At 38.8% G+C, this 19539-nt stretch overlaps 1 long non-coding RNA gene and 1 pseudogene across 2 annotated transcripts in view; one reads left to right on the top strand and one right to left on the bottom strand.

Annotated features, from left to right (window-relative positions):
- LOC140846802 (uncharacterized) overlaps nucleotides 1-19539 on the top strand; it is a 477545-nt gene that overhangs the window by 142821 nt on the left and 315185 nt on the right. The gene's annotated exons all lie outside the window — the stretch shown is intronic.
- Nucleotides 2032-18238, bottom strand: LOC108396302 (histone PARylation factor 1 pseudogene; annotated as a pseudogene).

Genomic DNA, 19539 nt, shown 5'->3' with positions numbered 1-19539 from the left:
ATAACTGCGAAAAGCCCTACCACCAAACCACCAATAACCACTACAGGTAATCATCTTTATTTATCTTTATAGCTATAATTATTTTGTCCTTAACCAGTAAAATAGCAAAAAAACATGTTTTTTTCCTTAGGATTTTCTTAAATCTAATTAAAGAAAAAACTATAAACATTCTGCGAAAACCGTGATTTAGAGGGAAGCTGAAATTGACTATGGGATCTGTGGAGCCTTTTGAAGGTGATAAACACTATAAATAGCCAACATAGAAAAATGTCTTTCTCCACCCTCCCAAACTTAAATTTTTAATAAAAACAAATTCCTGAAAATCTCTCGTTTACGATGCAAGCCAATTTAGCTAATTTCTATATCGAAGCGCTCAATTTAGGTTTGAAACACCAAGTTACCACATTTTAGAAAAAAGGCCTACTGTTATTCTATGTGGAGACCCAAGTTTTGTTAGGAGAGTATTGTCATCATAGGAGGGAATAATAAAATGGTGAAAGTAAGAATTCTCCCGAATCCTAGTCCTTACACATATACCCATTACTAGCCTCTGGAGAGAATATGACCACCAGTTGCTGAGGTCGCTGTGGCACTTAGGAACCAAAATCCAAAAGGGGCCTGGAAATGAATAGGAGTTATAGCCCCTGTTTTTGAGGACTTTTCAGTTGGTAAAGAAAAAGTCAACACAGAGAAAACCATTGACGATCAGTGAAAACTGACTCTACTGAAATGAGTCTTGAATTTGTTTTTCAGGGAGATAACGGACTCTGATAGTCCAGATTATAAAGCATGTGAAAGCCAGGTTTTTTACATACCTCTCTCTCATTCTAGTCTGTATCTTTTCACTTAGAATAGAGAAGTTGCAGCATTTGGCAGCTAAGATTAGGATGCTTTTGAAGGCAAGGAATGGCAGGAAGCTATAACAGTGAAGTAAAAGTCTAGTAAGGTTGATCTTAAAGGAAGAATTTGGTCCATAAATTAGGTCTCTCCCACTACTAGCAACAGAATAATACAAAACTGGACAGTGTGAATGGTATAAGTGAAGTAGGTCAAGTTACATAATTTGTTAATTCTTGTTTACTCATATGTAAATGTAGTCTAGGGTAGTTGACTTACATTCCTCTAGGGGCTATAAAGGTAAATTAAATGATCCCTATTAAAGCCACTAGAAAAGTAGTGTAAAACACCATGTAAATATTGGCTGCGGATTTTTACTTCATATAACTTTCAAATGAACCACTGAAAGTCAGAAATCTTATTTCTATTTTAAGCAGAAATCTTCAGTATTGTGCCCATAGTTGGTGTTCGTTAGTTGTACTGAATTGATTGCAGAGTGTAGGCTATTCTAGAATATCCAAAATATGTTCTTTGTGTGTGAGATAAAACTATCTTTACAGTGCACACTCTGCTTCCTCAGATTTTATTTACCATTTGTTAAATGCTGCCACCTCAAAATAACACCAAAAACCTTGTGGAAGGAACAAAGCTGAGTTTATTGGACAAGAGAGAACATAATTCCAGGTGTTTAACTAGTGTCTCAGAGAAGATAGGGCAAAGGTGAGCTATTTACTGAAATCCTTGCAATCTGAACTTTGGTCAGTCTTTCAAAGTGGGAACTTCATTAGGATTGGATAAGAATCATGATATATTTTAGGATTGGTAGACACAACTGGAAGATGATTTTGAGATAAAATGTTGCATTCATTATCTATTGCTGCGTAACAGATTTTCCTAAAAGTTAGTGACTTAGAAGAACAAACATTTACTATCACACAGTTTCTATAGGTCTGAAATTCAGGAGTGGCTTATCTGAGTGGGAGGTTGTCTTGTCTCTTATGAGATTGCAGACAAGATGTGGACAGAAGCTGTAGTCATCTGCCTATTTGGAGCTGGAGAATTCTCTTCCCTCTTTTGTTTTTTAAGTAGATGTTCTATCAATTTTCTTTTCTGTATTCCTTAAAAACAAAACAAAATCACAAGTTTCATACCAATGCTTTAAAATACTTTATATCAAACAAAGCCAAATCTCACTCATGCTGCAAGTTGGTCTATATTCTCCTTGTTTCTGTTTGCCAGATGGTATTCAATAATTTCTGCAGAGATTCATCTTCAGTGCATTACATACAAGGGGTAAAAGCTGGCCAGCAACATTATGAAAATAATGTGAGCTATAGCAAAGAGGCCCATTCCCAGGTCAAGCCCCATGCCGTAATCACAGTTGTCATTAGCAAAATGCAGAAGCTCACTGTTTCCTGAATGGGAGCAAAAGTTTTGCAAACTTGGCGTCTTGCAAACTGTCTTGAGGTTGGCACCTGTTTCAAGGAGCTCTCCGTATCCAACATCATTTTCCTCTTCTGGGACTATCAGGCCTGCACCATGAAAGGACTGTCATAGCCTTCTTAACCCTCTGTTTCATTCTCATGGTCCTGTTTTCCAGTATGTTCCCCAGTTATCTGGCTGCTTCTGTGACTCTTTCATTTCTATTTTCTAAAAGACTTTTTTATGTTTATCTGTCACTTAAAATTTTTTCATAAAAAATAATTTGACTGCAGCTAACATCTCCATTTCGAACAATTATACAATTTTTCTTTGCTTTCTTTGAATCAACATATACAGAAAGTTCATCAGAAGAATTCCTGAAATACCCCTCATGTACTGAGTTTCATTATCCTCCATAATAATGGCATGGAACTGAGGAGAATCATAGTAATATCTGTAAAATTAAAGTTAAAGTTAAAATTCATATTTGCTGATTTTTTTCTTCATTCTATGTTTCTTTAACTTTAGTTAAAGTTAAAATTCAGGTTTGCTTATTTTTCCTTCATTTTATGTTTTTCAAGAAAGATATCATAAAGACTCATTAATCAAAGTCCAAGGCTTGCAAAAAGTGAATCAGCTGGTTTTTCAGGATCAAGAAGTGACAGAAACCTTCAAGCAGATAAAATTTATGATTTCCTATTTCTTTTTGAAAGTCACTGGAGACTCAGCTTCACAGAATTTACTCTTCTTCACATCAACTGTTTTTTCACATTGCTGCCCATCCCTACACCACCTGCACTCCTCCTGCTAACAGACCTTTATGCAACTGCTAGAGAATTCTCTCCTAAAGTCACTCATTTGGCTGTTGGATGAGAACTTCAGTTTTTTCAGCACATAGGCCTCTCTATATGTGAGTGTTCTCCTGACGTGGCAGCTGGTTTCCATCAGATCACATGGTCCAAGAGAGAAATCTAGGAGATATGCAGCCTCTTAGGACCTAGTATGACACAGCCAACTTCCACTTTTTTCTATTCACTCAAAGCAAGTCACTAAGTCCAGCCCACACTCAAGGAAGGAAAATTAATCTCCTTAAAGGGAGCCTATTTGTGGACATTTTTTTGAAACCACCCCAAGAGTTGAAAGAGTACAGCATGTAAATTAGTAAACTGTCATTTGAAACCTTCTACTGAGAAGTTGATGAATTTCTCAAGAAATTCCTGGAATAAACAATAAAGTTCTTGGAATAAACAAAGTTATTTCCAACTTCTTCCTGAGCAAGATTCCCCTTCTAGGACTTGAGACAATTAAAGATGGTGGCACGAGAGGTTAGACAGAGGCTTCCTCTTAAAACTGCATATAATATGAAAACATAATTAATACAATGAATCCTGAAAGAGCAACAGGAAAGAGGACTGCACCAGACTGCATACATCTGGAGAAAAGAGTAGACCTCACAGAACAGGGTAACTTACCAAAGCTGTGGCCCGGTGGGACCCGAGCCCCTCCCCCACCCCAGCTCACTGGCAGGAGGAAGAGAAACAGAGCAGAGAAGGAGTGGAGGCCTGGGACTGCTGAATACCTAACTCTGGAGATCTGCTCTAGGAGCACAAACCTACATTTCATGATTTTTGCATGGTATTCTCATGATTAGGGGGTTGGAAAGCTAAGACAGGCAGAATCCTGGAGACACTGAGATTCCAGCCACTTGTGGAAAGCAGGGATCCATATCCAGCTGCTCTGGGACAAAAGAAAGGTGAGCAATGTGAGAGACTTTCTAACAAGGAAGCCCTTAGCAAGAGAGCTGCTAAAGGGGCAAGGATTACACAGAGCTCACTGCTCAGGAGAAAGGATAGGTAGAAAAAATTGTCCAGGTACACTCTGCTCAGCAGGTTGGTGATTTGATGATCTTCAGGCGCTCCAGCTCCCTGGCTGGCTACACAGCTCCAAGGACCCCCTCCGTGATATGCAGCCTACTGCACCTTTCTCCTGGCCAGCCCCACCTGGCTCACAAACCGGCAAACCCTACCCTGGAGTTAGGCCAGCCAGAGGGAAGATCTGTCCAGAGCAACTATAAACGCAAAGCATAGAGGCTTATACCTGTGTGCTTGGCACACTGGTTCAGGAAGTGGAGACAGGAGTAGTAGTGAGTAAGCAGAAAACAGCTCTTTCTTCCCCCCCAGGCAACAATACCACTCCACTACAACCCCCGGCATTGCTTCAGGGCTGAGCAGCCCCAGAGAGTAGAGCTTCTGGACACTAGAGGGCGCCATAGACAAATATGAAACACCAAAGGAACCTGGTTCAAAGTAAAATTATTACTACAACTTCTGAGAAAGATTTAAATGACATCCACCTGAAGAATCTTATTTTTAACCTGAAAGAGAGTTCAAAATAAAAATCATTAACATGCTCATGGAGGTATGGAAAGATATTCAAGAACTCAGGAATGAGTTCCGGTTAGAGATCCAATCACTGAAGAGCACAATGGAGGGTATTAAAATCAGATTAGATATGGTGGAGGAAACAATAAATGAAATAGAAACTAGAGAAGAGAAATACAAAGAAGCTGAGGCACAGAGAGAAAAAAGGATCTCTAAGTATGAAAGAGTATTGAGAGAACTGTGTGACCAATCCAAATGGAACAATATTCGCATTATAGGGATATCAGATGAAGAAGAAAGAGAAAAAGGGATAGAAAGTGTGGGAGAATATATTTGTAACTGACATATCCAACAAGGGGTTAACATCCAAAATGTATAAAGAACTTATATGCCTCAACACCCAAAAAGCAAATAATCTGATTAACAAATGGGCAGAGGATATGAAGACACAGTTCTCCAGAGAGGAAATTCAGATGGCCAACAGACACATGAAAAGATGCTCCACATCACTAATCATCAGGGAAATGTAAATTAAAACCACAATGAGATATCACCTCACACCAGTTAGGATGGCCAGCATCAAAAAGACTAAGAACAACAAATGCTGGTGAGGATGTGGAGAAGGGGGAAACACTGCTGGTAGGAATGTTAATTAGTTCAACCATTGTGGAAAGCAATGTGGAAGTTCCTCAAAAAACTATAAATAGAAATACCAATTGACCTTGGAATCCCCCTCCTTGGAATTTACCCAAAGAATACAACTTCTCAGATTCAAAAAGACATATGCACCCCTATGTTTATTGCAGCACTTTTTACAATAACCAAGATATGGAAGCAACCTAAGTGTCCATCAGTAGAATGGATAAAGATGATGTGGTACACAATGGAATACTATTCAGCCATAAGAAAGAAACAAATCCTACCATTTTCAACAACATGGATAGAGCTGGAGGAGATTATGCTCAGTGAAATAAGCCAGGTGGAGAAAGACAAGTGCCAAATTATTTCCCTCATTTGTGGAGTATAACAACAAAGCAAAACTGAAGGAACAAAATAGCAGCAGACTCACAGACTCCAAGAAGGAACTAGTGGTTACCAAAGAGGAGGGATGTGGGAGGGTGAACAGAGAGGGAGGGAGAAGGGGATGGAGGGATATTATGCTTAGTACACATTGTGTTGGGGGTCATGGGGAAAACAGTGTGGCACAGAGAAGGCATATAGTGAATATGTGGCATCTTACTGCACTGATAAACAGTGACTGCATTGGGGTATGGGTGGGGACTTGATAATATGGCTAAATGTAGTAACCACATTGTTTTTTCATGTGAAACCTTCATAAGAGTATATATCAATAATACCTTAATAAAAATTTTTTTAAAAAAGATTCCCCTTCTACTAGGAATTAAAGCTTACTTCCTAGTATCTTGAATTTTTAAAGAAAGTTTAGGTTGATATTTTATGGAAATGATATATTGGGTTCTATATTGAAACAGAGGAGAATATAACATTTCCTTACCAAATGTTGGAGTCAATAAATATGGTTATAATATATCAATATCAGTACATCAGGCATTGTGATTAGAAGATATACACACAGGGGGAGGGGGTGGGGAATGAGACCCAAATGCTCGACTCAAAAATAAATCTAGTGAAAAGAGAAATGTACATACAGAAAATCTAAAATTGGGAAATCCAAGTTTAAGTGAGAATAAAAATGGCATTTATAGAAGTCAGTCAACCAGACATGATTACTGCCTTGTGATCACCTATTATAGGGCTTGGCCTTCAGCTTTCTTAGTAGAGCAAACTCAATGAAATTATCACATGAAGGATATTAGGCTGTAGGAACTAGTGATTCTCACTAGTAGGACTCACAGGAGCCTGATGTTATAAATCAGAATACAAGTTATTAACATAGAAGGTCATTTATAACTTTTAAAGACTATAATACTCATAGCCACAGATCAGGTCACCTCATTTGTAGTTGACTTAGTGAAGAAAAAGAAGCCTGCAACATACCATTGACAATGACTCCCTCTTTGCTAAACTTTAACTAGGTTCCTCTGACTTCTCTTCTCTGTCAGGGTTTGACCTTGCCTACTGAGTCCAGTTTTAGCAAGAATCCTGCTAAACCAGTTTATTAAAAATTTCCACCCTCCCCAACCCTTCATATCTAATAAGTTCCTTTTTGTAATTTTCCATCCACTGACCCTTTCACACTGCCCACTTGCAATAAATCTCTAGCTGTCCTTGCTATTATTTGGAATTGAGTTCAGTTGTATACTGAAATTTTTATCCCTGATTGTCATAGCTCAAACAAAATATGTCTTACCATTGTTTTCAAGCATCCAGGGCAATGTTTCTTTAACACAATCAAAGTAAAATAAGTAAGTGAACTTGTTATTGGACCTCAGCCAGGTTCTTCAGTTCCTATGCCATAGAAATGAACTGAACTCCCAGCAGAAAATTAAGCAGATAAAGTTGTTGATTTTTTGTTATTTGAATTGCATTATTTTTATTTTTATTTTGGTATCATTAATGTACAATTACACGAAAAACATTATGGTTACTAGACTCCCCCTATTATCTAGTCCCCACAACATACCGCATTACAGTCACTGTCCATCAGAATAGTAAGATGCTATAGAATCATTACTTGTCTTCTCTGTGTTATACTGCCTTTCCCATGTATCCACCTACCCCTGCCATGCTACATTATGTGTGCTAATAGCAATGCCCCTCTTTCCCCTTATCCCTCCCTTTCCACCCATCCTCCCCAGTCCCTTTCCCTTTGGTAATTGTTACTCCATTATTGGGTTCTGTGAGTCTGCTGGTATTTTGTTCCTTCAGTTTTTACTTCGTTCTTGCACTCCACAGATGAGTGAAATCATTTGATACTTGTCTTTCTCTGCCTGGCTTATTTCACTGAGCATAATACCCTCTAGCTCCATCCATGTTCTTGCAAATGGTAGGATTTGTTTTCTTCTTATGGCTGAATAATATTCCATTGTGTATATGTACCACATCTTTATCCATTCATCTACTTATGGACACTTAGGTTGCTTCCATTTCTTAGCTATTGTAAAAAGTGCTGTGTAAAACATAGGGGTGAATACGTCCTTTTCAAACTGGGCTGCTGCATTCTTAAGATAAATTCCTGGCAGTGGAATTCCTGGGTCAAATGCTATTTGTATTTTGAGTTTTTTGAGGAACCTCCATACTGCTTTCCACAATGGTTGAACTAATTTACATTCCCACCAGCATTGTAGGAGAGTTCTCCTTTCTTCACATCCTCACCAACATTTGCCGTTGTCTTTCTCTTGGATCTTGGCCATCCTAACTGGTGTGAGGTGATATCTCATTGTGGTTTTGATTTTAATTTCTCTGATGATTAGTGATGTGCACCATCTTTTCAAATGTACCTGTTGGCCATCTGAAGTTCTTCTTTGGAGAAGTGTCTGTTCAGGTCCTCTGCCCATTTTTTAATTGGCTTATTTGCTTTATGTTTGTTAAGGTGGGTGAGCTCTTTATATAATTTGAATGTCAATCCCTTATCAGATATGTCATATATGAATATATTCTCCCATACTGTAGGATGTCTTTTTGTTCTACTGATGGTGTCCTTTACTGTACATAAGCTTTTTAGTTTGATATAGTTCCACTTGTTCATTTTTGCTTTTGTTTCCTTTACCAGGGAGATATGCTCATGAATAAGTTGCTCATGTTTATGTCCAAGAGATTTTTCCCTATGTTTTTTTCTAAGAGTTTTATGGTTTCATGACTTACATTCAGGTCTTTGATCCATTATGAGTTTACTTTTGTATATGGGGTTAGACAATAATCCAGTTTCATTCTCTTACATGTAGCTGTACAGTTTTGCCAACACAAGTTGTTGAAGAGGCTGTCATTTCTCCATTGTATATCCATGACTCCTTTATCATATATTAATTGACCATATATACTTGGGTTTATATCAGGGCTCTCTAGTCTGTTCCATTGGTCTATGGGTCTGTTCTTGTGCCAGTACCACATTGTCTTGATTACTGTGGTTTTGTAGTAGAGCTTGAAGTCGGGGAGCATAATTCACCCCACTTCATTCTTCCTACTCAGGATTGCTTTGGCTGTTTGGGGTCTTTTGTGGTTCCATATGAATTTTAGAATGATTTCCTCTAGTTCATTGAAGAATGCTGTTGGTATTTTGATAGGGATTGCATTGAATCTGTAGACCGCTTTAGGCAGGATGGCCATTTTGACAATATTAATTCTTCCTATCCATGAGCATGGGATGTGTTTCCATTTATTGGCTTCTTCTTTAATCTCTCTCATGAGTGTCTTGTAGTTTTCAGAGTATAGGACTTTCACTTCCTTGGTTAGGTTTATTTCTAGGCATTTTATTCTTTTGATGCAATTGTTAATGGAATTGTTTTCCTGATTTCTCTTTCTGCTAGTTCATTATTAGTGCACAGGAATACAACAGATTTCTGTGTATTAATTTTGTATCCCTCAACTTTCCTGAATTCAGATTATAGATCTAGTACTTTTGGAATGGATTCTTTAGGGTTGTTTTTTTATGTACAATATCATGTCATCTACAAACAGGGACAGTTTAACTTCTTCCTTGTCAATCTGGATGCCTTTTATTTCTTTGTGTTGTCTGATTGCCTTGGCTGGGACCTCCTAGAACTATGTTGAATAAAAGTGGGGAGAGTGCGCATCCTTGTCTTGTTCCCAATCTTAAAACAAAAGCTTTCAGCTTCTTGCTGTTAAGTATAATGTTGGCTGTGGGTTTGTCATATATTGCCATTATTATTTTGAGGTACTTGCCCTCTATATCCATTTTGTTGAGAGTTTTTCTCATGAATGGATATTGAATTTTGTTGAATGCTTTTTCAGTATCTATGGAGATTATCATGTGGTTTTTGTCCTTTTTGTTGATGTAGTGGATGATGTTGATGGATTTTTTAATGTTGTACCACCCTTGCATTCCTGGAATAAATCCTACTTGATCATGATGGATGATCTTTTTGATGTACTTTTGAATTCAGTTTGCTAATATTTTGTTGAGTATTTTTGCATCTATGTTCATCAGGGATATTGGTCTGTAATATTTTCTTTTTGTGGTGTCTTTGCCTGGTTTTGGTATTAGAGTGATGTTGGCCTCATAGAATGAGTTTGGGAGAATTCTCTCCTCTTCTACTTTTTGGAAAACTTTAAGGAAGATGGTTATTAGGTCTTCACTAAATGTTTGATAAAATTGAGCAGTGAAATCATCTGGTTCAGGAATTTTGTTCTTAGGTAGTTTTTTTATTACTAATTCAATTTCTTTGCTGGCAATTGGTCTATTCAAATTTTCTATTTCATTCTGGGTTAGCCTTGGAAGGTTGTATTTTTCAAGAAAGCTGTCCATTTCTTCTAGGTTATCTAGTTTGTTAGCATATAATTTTTACTAGTATTCTCTCATAATTCTTTGTATTTCTATGGTGTCCATAGTGACTTTTCCTTTCTCATTTCTGATTCTGTTTATGTGTATAGACTCTCTTTTTTTCTTGATAAGCTTGGCTAGGGGTTTATCTATTTTGTTTATATTCTCGAAGAACCACCTCCTGCTTTCATTGATTCTGTCTAGTGTTTTATTCTTCTCAATTTTATTTATTTCTACTCGAATCTTTATTATGTCCCTCCTTCTACTGATTTTGGACCTCATTTGTTGTTCCTTTTCTAGTTTCATTAATTGTGACTTTAGACTGTTCATTTCGGATTGTTCTTCTTTCCTGAGGTAGGCCTGTATTGCAGTATATTTCCCTCTTAATACGGCCTTTGCTGAGTCCCACAGATTTTGCAGTGTTGTATTGTTGTCATTTGTCTCCATATATTGCTTGATCTCTGTTTGTATTCAGTCATTTATCCATTGATTACTTAGGAGCATGTTATTAAGCCTCCATGTGTTTATGTAATTTATGTCTAATTTCTTTGTGTAATTTATTTTTAGTGTCATACCTTTTTGAATTTACTGAGGTTCTTTTTGTGGCCTACTCTATGATCTATTCTTAAAAATGTTCCATGTGCACTTGAGAAGAATGTGTATCCTGCTGCTTTTGGATGGAGTGTTCTGTAGGTGTCTGTTAGGTCCATCTGTTCTGATACATTGTTCAGTACCTCTGTATGGTTGATCTGTCCTTTGGAGTGAGTGGTATGTTGAAGTCTCCTAAATGAATGCATTGCATTCTATTTCCTCCTTTAATTCTATTAGTATTTGTTTCACTTATGTTGGTGCTCCTGTATTGGGTACATATATATTTATAATGGTTACATCCTCTTGTTGGACTGACCTCTTTATCATTATATAATGTCCTTCTTTGTCTCTTGTGACTTTCTTTGTTTTGAAGTCTATTTTGTCTGATAAAAGTACTGCAACTCCTGCTTTTTTCTCCTTATTAGATGCATGAAATATCTTTTTCAATCCCTTTACTTTCAGTCTGTGTATGTCTTTGGGTTTGAAGTGAGTCTCTTGTACGCAGCATATAGAGGGGTCTTGTTTTTTTATGCATTCAATGACTTTATGTCTTTTGATTGGTTCATTCAGTCCATTTATCTTTAGGGTTATTATCAATAGGTGTGTAGTTATTGCCATGGCAGGCTTTAGATTTGTTGCTACCAAAGGATCAAGGGTAATTCCCTTACTATTTAACAGTCTAATTTAACTCACTTCTTATGTTATTACAAACACAAACTAAAGATTCTTTTTTTTCCCTCCTTTTTCTTCCTCCTCCATTCTTTGTATGTTATGAATCATATTCTGTACTCTTTGTCTATCCCTTGGGTGACATCTATTTAGCCTGAGGAGTACTTCCATCCAAAGGAGTCCCTCCAAAGTGCACTGCCGAGGTGGTTTGTGGGTGGTAAATTCTGTCAGCTTTTGCTTATCTGAAAATTGTTTAATCCCTCCTTCAAATTTAAATGATAACCTGGCCGAATAGAGTATTCTTGGTTCAAGGTCCTTCTGCTTCATTGCATTAAATATATCATGCCACTCCCTTCTGGCCTGTAAGATTTCTGTTGAGAAATCTGATGATAGCCTGATGGATTTTCCTTCATATGTGATCTTTTTTATCTCTCTAGCTGCTTTTAAAAGTCTGTCTTTGTCCTTAATCTTTGCCATTTTAATTATTATATGTCTTGATGTTGTCTTCCTTGGGTCCCTTGTGTTGAGAGATCTGTGAATCTCGATGGCTTGAGAGACTATCTCCTTTCCCAGATTGGGGAATTTTTCAGCAATTACCTCCTCAATGACACTTTCTAACTCTTTTTCTCTCTTCTTCTTCTTCTGGTACCCCTATAATGTGAATATTGTTCTGTTTGGATTGGTCACACAGTTCTCTCAATATTTTTTCATTCTTTGAGATTCATTTTTCTCTCTGTGCCTCAACTTCTTTGTATTCCTCTTCTCTAATTTCTATTCCATTTACCGTCTCTTCTACTACCTCTAATATGCTTTTAAATCCCTCCACTGTAAGTTTCATCTCAGATGTAGAATTTATTAATGATTGAATCTCCACCTTAAATTCATTCCTGAGTTCTTGAACATTTTTCTGTACCTCCATAAGCATGTTATGTTTTTTATTTTGGACTCTCTTTCAGGAAGATTGGTGAGTTCAGTTTCATTTGGCCCTTTTTCTGGGGTTTGTGAGATTTTGTTCTGAACTAGGTTCTTTTGACATTTCATATTTCTATGTGGTGCCCTCTAGTGACCAGAAGCTCCAGTGTCTGAAGCTGCTCAGCCCCTAGAGTGAGGTCGGGGGTTGTAGGAGATCGGCACTGGTGCCTGGGGGAGGAAAGAGCTGTTTCCTGTTTTCTGGCTTCATTGCCTGTCTCTAGTGTCAGAGCCAGTGGGCTGAGCACATAGGTTTAAGCCTCTGTGCTTGGCATCTCCTGCTGTTGTAGGCGGTGCCTTCCTATGTCTGGCCTGATGCCAGTGCAGTGACTGCCAGTTTGCAAGCCTGGTGCCAGCAGACCAGGGGAGAGGCACAGCAGGCTACATATGACAGTGGAGGGCCTCAGAGCTGAGCAGCCAGCCGGGGGGATGGAGTGCCTGAAGCTCCTCAAAGTTCCCAACCTACTGGGCAGAGTGCACCCAGACAACCTTGTCCAGCTCTCCCTTCTCCCACGCAGCAAGCTCCGTGCCAATCCCACCCCTTCAGCAGCCCTCTCACTGCTAGGATGCCTTTCCTTATCCCAGAGCCTGCCTTTCCTTTATCCCAGAGCAGCTGGATGTGGATCCTTGTCCTCCACAAATAGCCAGAATCACAGTCTCTCAAACACTTTGCCTCTCCCAGCTCCCCAACCTCCAGAGCAGCACACAATGTAGGTTTCTGCTCACAAAGCAGACCTCCAGGGCTTGGTATTCAGCATTTCTAGGCTTCCATACCCTCCTCACTCCTTTTCTCTTCCTCCCACCGGTGAGCTGGGGTGGAGGAAGGGCTTGGGTCCTGCCGATCAAGGCTTTCCTACATTACCCTGTTTCATGAGGTCTGCTCTGTACATGAGGTCTGTATGCAGTCTCGTGCAGCCTTCTTTCCTGTTGCTGTTTTAGGGCTAGTTGTATTAACTATATTTTTGTCCTCTATGTGGTTTTGGAAGGAGTTCTCTGTCTCACCTCTCAAGCCACCATCTTGAATCTCCTAAGCAGGTAAAGTTTTATTGAAAGAAAAGGCTATGCACAAGGGACTCAGCAAAAAGGAGTACTGGCTTTCTGAGGGATTGTGGTGTTAAGTTTATATGGGATTTGGAATATATAGGTAAAGGGTTTGGGAGGAATAGAACTGATAAATTATTTCTTGGTATTATCTTTGTCATTCAGCTTCTGGTGGCACCACTTCATGGTTAGCAAATGTTGAGTCATTGGCTTTCCCAGAACATAGTCAGAGATCTCTTCTTTGATATTTCTATGAGATGTGCTGACACAAAGGGTCTTTGTAATATTTTTTTCCTCCCCCAGGGTAATGATTCTTCTTGGGAAAACAGGGACTAGTCATTGATTCTTGGGAGTGTTTATTCTGGCTTAAGATATGCTGGGTTGATGATTGACCATATGACTGGTTTACTATAAATTCTTCATTTTAAGGACTTTGTGGGTACTTTACCCTTTAATCTTTAAGTCTTAAGGTGGAGTTTTAGCTTGGAACGGAGTTCCTTTTGCTCCTCCCTATGTTAGCTCAGTCTTAAGGGATATTTCATTCAGATTATAAAGCCTGATGAAGTGCCCAGGAATATTTTTTAAAAGTGATTCCTATATGTTACTTGGTATCATGTTGCAAAAGCCCAACAAATACATTTAAACAATTCAGTTTATCTTTCATGATACACAGAAATCATAAATTATAAGAAACAATGTAACATGGATTATACCATCCTGCTTTCTTTTATTCTGTTCTTATTAAAATGAATGGATATTTAAGCATCTCTTGCTATGTTTTTAGCACTAGGTGTGGTTCTGGAAAAACCATGTCCTGCCCTCAGCCTTCTGTGTGCCAGATACTTTGTTAGGCATCAAGGGTCCAGCTCTCAGGAAGCAAACACTGTAGGAGGTAAGAGTCATAATTCACATATTGCAAGAGTATAGGTGGTTTGAGGGAATGTGATAAATGTCTGGGAAGTAAAGGTCTGGGGGCACATAACTGGAGGGCTTTGTTTAAAAATCAGGAAGAAAGGCTCACTTGGAGGAAATGGCTTTTACTTTGGTTGACCATTGAAGGATGGTGTCTGAATTTTGCAGCAAACAAGGGAAAACATTCCTTACAGATGAAAGGGAAGGGACAAAGGCCCTGACCTGGGAAGGAGCAACGCATTTGAGGAACTAAAAGAAGGCCTGTGTGATGGCTATTCAGCATGATTGTTTGTTTTATTTTAAGCAGGGGAATATTGGGATCAGATTTGTGTTTAGCTCAATCATAATAAGGGCTCTGATTTAACTGAGCAAGAAGAGATCTGGTAAGAGGAAATGGGAGGTTCATGTCAATACTCAGGGCAAGAGATTTTAATGGAAGGAAAGAAGCCATTGTAGTAATGAAGAGAAGAGGATACAAGGGATATAACATTTAAGATGTAACTCATCAGCACTTGCTGGTTGGATTGGGAAGTGAAGAGAAAGTGTCCAGGATGGCTTCCAGTTCCTGGCTCAGTGAGAATAAGGATAGGAATACAACTGCGAAGAATGCATGGGTTATTGTAGCCAGAGAGACCAAGAACAGTCAGGAAATAGAGTGCAGAAGATATGCCTGGGAAAAGAACAACATTTAGGCCTTAGTGCAGGGGTAGATCCTCAGCAGCTAAAAGACATGAGAAGAAACTACCACAGAAGAAAGAAGGAAACCAGAAAACAATTCATTCCCTGATGCCAAAGGAGAATGTTTAAACTAAACCTCTTTTTAAAAGAAGTTGCAAAAGCTGTGCTGTTTGAGGAATTCATACCCTGTTTTAGGCAAGCCAATGCCAAAAGAGAAATTACAAATGCACCCCACTAAACTCTGGTTAAGAGCAGATTTTCATGTTAATAACAAGTGGACAGGCCACTTGTTATTATGCTATATATTATGTTATATATGCTATATATAATGAAGTAAGTCATTATGCTAAACTCCATGGAAGGTGTAATCAAAGGTTTGGCCTCTATCAGAAGTAGAATCTTAAACCAGTCTGGAATCACAGGGTCAGTACTAGTGAGGTGATCTACCTCATAGTCCCTGCCATTCCTTAAAGGAAAGTGACCTTGCCTGAACCAATCCGATTTTTGCTAGTACAACTCCTTTGTTCCCACTCCTTTCTGCCCATAAAATTCTTTCATTTTGCACAACTCCTGGAGGCTCCTTTCTGTCTCACTCAGTTGAATTTTATTTTTTCATAATCACAGCTCCATCTTGGAAGCTTTGGTCTCAAACAGATATTCCTCAGAGGAAAGTTGCCTTGTTTTTTCATCTTTCCTTCTCTGCAAAAGGGATTTATAACTGACCCTGACATGACTTGAACACACAACCTTCCAATACTGGAAAGAGTCAGATGTGCTACCATTGTGCCACGAGGTCATGGGAAATGGTTGCCGTCCTTCTAAATTAGAATTTAAATAGACCGTTCTACTCCCCCGTGGTTCTAAAGATTTCTCTCTTTTTATTGATAGACTCCAGCATTTTTTTCTCCCCACTATTCACGGGTTCACTAATGCTGCATTACGAAGGAAAAGGAACTGACCAGATTAAATATTAACCCCAAAACCCAAATGCTCCATATGGGGAAAATTTTGTGGTTTTTCACGTCCAATCTTTCCATTCATTGAAATTTTTCTGTTTTGAGAAAATTCCTGCATGTGTTGGGTTTAGATTCGCAGTGAAACAGGAATAACGATGGCTGTGAGTTTTACATATAAATTTACCTGTAAATTCACTGGACTTATCTCCCTTATGAAACGGACTCCCAGGCAGGCACTGCCCTGCCGTGTCTGTCCTCGCTGCTCCCTACAACTTACTCACGCCTTTCTTGCGCACATTTGCTTCAACCTGGTAAGAAGCTGCTTATCCTCAAAAGCCTGGTGTATAGGAGGGGATCTTCCCGAAACCCTTGCTTTCTCAGTAGGAATCCACGGGCCTTCTGGTCTCTCTAGTTGCACACGTTCCATTCTGTTCACAGCTCAAAGCAAATCGCTAATATTTACTGAGCTCTTAACCATTTTCTACTTGCCCTCCAACCCAATAGTTATCAAGAAGTGCTCCCCAGACTTTTCCTTAGCATCAGTATCAAATCAGCTGGGAACTCATTAGAAGCGCAAATCCTCGTTCCTACCCCAAAACTACTGAATCAGAAATTCTAAGGTGGACCCCAGCAGTCTACTTTACCAAGTTCTCCAGGTGATAGTGGTGCAGGGAAAAGTTTGAGAATCACTGCTGCAGCCTAGAGACCCGGTACTTTGCCATCTCAAGAAAATAAACTTCCAGTCTTCTTCCAGGATGGAGGAGGCACAATCTATTAGATTGCTAGGGCTGCTGTAACAAAGCATCACAGATTGGGTGGTTTAGGCAATAAATTAATTTTCTCACAGTTCTGGAGGCTAGAAGTCTGAGATCAATCCTTTCAATATGTTTGTAGATAGCTGTATTCACATGGCAAGACCAGTCTTCACATGGCCTTTCCACTGTGTGTATGCCCTAATTTCTATTTATAAGGACAACAGTCATATTGGATCAGGGCCCACCCTTATGATCTCATTTCTTTTAATTATCTCTTTAAAGGCTCTTCAAATACAGTCACATTCTAAGGTACTGGGTGTTAGGACTTCAACATATGAGGGTATGAGGGAGGGTGTGACCTCACAATTAAGCTCCTAAGAAACTATTTCCAGAGGAAGCCATTGCCCACAATTCCTGAGCCTGGCATGGGCTGTGAGGGTGGAGTTTCTGTGGTTTACGTCTGATTGCCTCTTGGTTTACTCACACTACTTTAGGATTCAACTTTCTCTCTCAGGTCTGACAATTCAACACTCACCTCAAACTGCTTTCTAGATTACAAAATTTTGGTCCTGTTATTTCATCTCCTGAACTTTGTGTCCTATTTGAATTTATGTTTTAGAGTTGTTTTGAGAGGGAAGTCTGCAGTGCGTGAAAGTAAATTCTGTGTTTAATCTTTACCTGAAAGCACTGCAAGGCAGTGGTGGTTCCCTGGATATTAAGCAATCTGGCTCTGTCTTTGCCTCTCTTTAAGCTCTCTGCTCAAGCGTTCCTTCCTCGCTGTAGCCTTCCTCCCTGATTCTTATCATAAGATAAAGCACTCTTTTGTTAGCTATTGTAGTATATTCCTCTTCTTGGTAGTTTTTGACCATTAGGTTCAACTTGTTTCCCCAACTACACTGTAACATTTTTGAGGTGTTGGAAATACCTTGATTTGCAATGATTACTTCATAATGTTAATTATAAGCTCCGAGATTACTTTCTTTCAATTAATTTTCCACACACGGCAACACCTTCACGGGAGGACTATGTGGCCTAATGGGTAAGGCTGTTGACTTCGAAATACATGATTGAGAGTGTGAGTCATTTTGTGGTTGAAAGGAAGCCAGTTTATCCATTTAAGCAATTATTGTTCTACTTAATCTATTTTCTGGATTAAAGTTGGTAATCAGAAATCTTCTTTCCATCTTAATAATTTTCTCCTCTACGCCCCTTACTTTAATTTTGTTACTCCCCCTCCCCAAGTGTCTGTTTCTCCATTTGTCTCCACAATATCACCATACAGTTCATTCTCCCAGACCACACTACTCAAAAGTTCATCCTCGGACCAAAGGCAGCTCTAGAGAGCCTAAGAAAAATGCACATTCTCCCCGCCAGTCCCCTTTCCTCTCAGTGCTACTCTCAAACTTCAAAATTAGAATTTTGGGGAGTAGGGCCAGCAGTCTGGGTTTCAACCAACTATCCAAGTGAGTCCTGCTCACACTCGAGTGTGAGAACTACTATGGACTTCATAGGCTGCATAATGTCTCTCAAATTCTTGCCTCCCACTGGAGGATAGTGCAAACACCGCAGAGAGCCTTTTATTGTTTAGCGTCAACTTACCCGCATTGCAAGACTGTTACAACAGGGTAATGTGAAGCTGCCATGGGAACCCCTAAGAAAGACTGGGGAGTGGGTAAAGACAGGAAAAGGTCAACAAGTGTGGCAAAATTACCCTCTAACAAATCTAAGAAAATGGAAGAATGGAAGAATTAGAAGACTAACCATTTACAATCCCCAGAGAAATAATGGACTCAGGCAAAAGAAATTCTTGTTCTTAAAACCTTTAAGAAAACATCAAGACAATATGTTCATGATGTCAAAGTACCACCACAAGACAACTTGCTCATTGCAAAGGGAAAAACAGAGAGCCTCTGGAGCACCATTTTATCAAGTGCCTCCTAATGTGAATTCAGTAACTGTATCAAGTACAAAGTGTCAAGCCCTAATTTTTAAATCTGAATCTAATCTAACCAACCAAAGGGATCTAACCATTTACACTTCTAGTAAGTAGGGGAATAAATTAAAAGTTGCCATGAGGAAACAATGGGACAGATAAAAAGTGGGACATTCTATAAGACATGAGTTTTTTAAAAAGTTACTTTCAAAACAACCAAGCATCAAAAACTGGGAAACTGTTTTAAACTAAAAAGCACTAAGGAAACATTACAACCAAAAGCAATGAATCAACCTTGATTGGACTTTAGTTAGAAAACTCACTCCAAAAGACATATTAGAGAAATTTAAATAAGAACCACCTATGAGATGCTTTTATAAAGAATTGCTAGATTTTTTAGCTGTAACAATGGTACTGTGGTTATATATGTAAGATGGGTTTAGGTGATACATATAAATGTGTATAGGTGTAATGTTTCATGATGTCTACAAATTTAATTTTCTATGATTCAGCAAAAAAGTAGACAAGACTAATAAGGCAAAATATTAACAATGGTTGAATCTGGGTGGTGAGTATACAGATAATTCCTTACTCTTTCAATGTTTTTATACATTCAAAATTTTTATAATAAAAGTGAATATTTAAAAAAGGCTTGGCAGAAGCTGTCCTTTTCAAATGAAGGCCTTTAAGAAAAGCACAGGACTTCAAAGAGTCAGGTCATGAAGAAACCTTTGCCTCAAGGAAGGGCAGATCCTTCCTTGCCTCAGGAGTTCCAAAGCTCCCTTGACAGAGTGGCTACAAAAGGAGCTGAGAAAGTTAGCTAAATTCCCATAATGATGGTGTCCTATGTCATTTGTGATCTTCCCAGTAGGCCATAGAATACCTTTCAAGTCTTTAAACAAGGGAGGGACCCAATCAGATTTGCATTCTCAAAGGAACACACCAGTTGTTGCTGACATGGCCCTACCTACAT

This window comes from Manis javanica, chromosome 16 (genome assembly GCF_040802235.1).
Source record: "Manis javanica isolate MJ-LG chromosome 16, MJ_LKY, whole genome shotgun sequence".
In the NCBI taxonomy this organism is placed as follows: domain Eukaryota; kingdom Metazoa; phylum Chordata; class Mammalia; order Pholidota; family Manidae; genus Manis; species Manis javanica.
The sequence above is the reverse complement of the archived record's forward strand: the minus strand, read 5'-3'. Positions and strand labels throughout refer to the sequence as shown.